Below are 1,737 nucleotides of genomic sequence, written 5' to 3'. Positions count from 1 at the left end.
TTCTAAAATAGTTAAACTTCAACCTTGAAGACTAAAATGATAAGCTTCTACAAAGATAAAAATGTAAATATTTGTAGATCATGAAGTCATAGTAAAGGTAATATTCTTTTTGAATTAAAAATGCACAGAGAGTGAATATATTTGGAATGTGTTTTATACACACAAACTTAGTAATTATCTCCAAACAATTTCAGTATATTGCCAGTCTAATATGCCAAGCCATAAACTATAGCTTCTGTACATACACAAAGCCATTTACACAGAGGCTTTGACACTTTGTCTTTTTTCCCCACCATCAATAAATTTATTTAAATGTTTTAGCCTTTAAAGCAACCTTATAAATCAATGTCAGTGTTCTACAATGGTATTGAACTATGTTGTAAAAGAGTTTTCTAAATTTTAGTTAACTTTCACTCTTTTGTTGGAAATCTTTTTTAAAAATGTCAAGTTTAACACTTTCAGAAAATTGAAACAAAACTTGGAAATAGAAGGAATAAAATTTTTTTCCTACGGAAACAAAATAATCTAGAAAATCAGATGATAAGAGTTCAAACAGGATACATAATTTATTTCTGAAAGTCTACACTTGAGCTACACAATAACTTGTGTTCTGAGAAAAACTTTTAAAGGTTCTTTTTTTAACTGAATAAATTAATATTCTGTTATAGGATAGAATGAAATTGAGACAGCCTTTGTTTATTGCAGCATCTAAGTTTGATGAGATAGTGAAAAGAATCATAGAGACATCTTATTTGATGAATTTTATTATATTGAAAACATTACTTTGAATAAAGGAAGAAAACAGTGCTGGTAAAAACACTTGAACTAAATTTTTTATGTATTTCAATAAAAACATAGAATGAAGATCTTTTATTTAGCAGAATTAACTCTGAGTTTACATGTACTTTAGGAAAAATACAGAAGACTTTTCTCAATTAAAAATATTTCTGGCCTACAGAGCTGTAACAATAGAGGCAGTCAACTACTTCAAATTTATTAACCATAAAATACAACTTTGAAAAACACTGCAAGCAATTTTATTTAAAAAATCATCGGACACATGAAAAAATATGTTCTATAGTGACATACTTTGAGAGACAGATACTGCTTAGAAACTGATTAAAGCATATAAATGTAAACCAAAGACAGTAATTCTACTTAGGTAATTTTTCAATGTTTTGTTTTGCTTTGATATACACAAGTACACATTTTTACTTGTACAAATAATTTTGTTTTAAAAAAGTTTTAAATAGGGGCGCCTGGGTGGCTCAGTCGTTAAGCGGCTGCCTTCGGCTCAGGTCATGATCCTGGGGTCCTGGGATCAAGCCCCGCGTCCGACTCCCTGCTCAGCGGGGAGCCTGCTTCTCCCTCTCCCTCTGCCTGCCACTCTGCCTACTTGTGCTTTCTCTCTGTCAAATAAATAAATAAAATCTTAAAAAAAAGAGTTTTAAATAAAAGTATGTATTCACTAAAATAAAAGCAGCAAATTCATTAAGATATAAATGTCAACATTATAAAAGTTTGATTATTTTAGAACTCTCACTTTCGTAAGTTTTCTGATTTGTATAAAAAAAATAGTCTTCTTATTCAAAACTGAAATCATAGAGCCATCTGGCAGATCTTCCCTCTCTCTCAGGGTCCTGACCTCACATGCAATAGATTACTATATCCCTACCAATTTTTTCACATTTCCTTCCTTCCTTCCTTCCTTCCTTCCTTCCTTCCTTCCTTCCTTCC

Source organism: Mirounga leonina, unplaced genomic scaffold (genome assembly GCF_011800145.1).
Source record: "Mirounga leonina isolate KUSES-001 unplaced genomic scaffold, KU_Mleo_1.0 Mir_115, whole genome shotgun sequence".
Lineage (NCBI taxonomy): Eukaryota > Metazoa > Chordata > Mammalia > Carnivora > Phocidae > Mirounga > Mirounga leonina.
The sequence above is the reverse complement of the archived record's forward strand: the minus strand, read 5'-3'. Positions refer to the sequence as shown.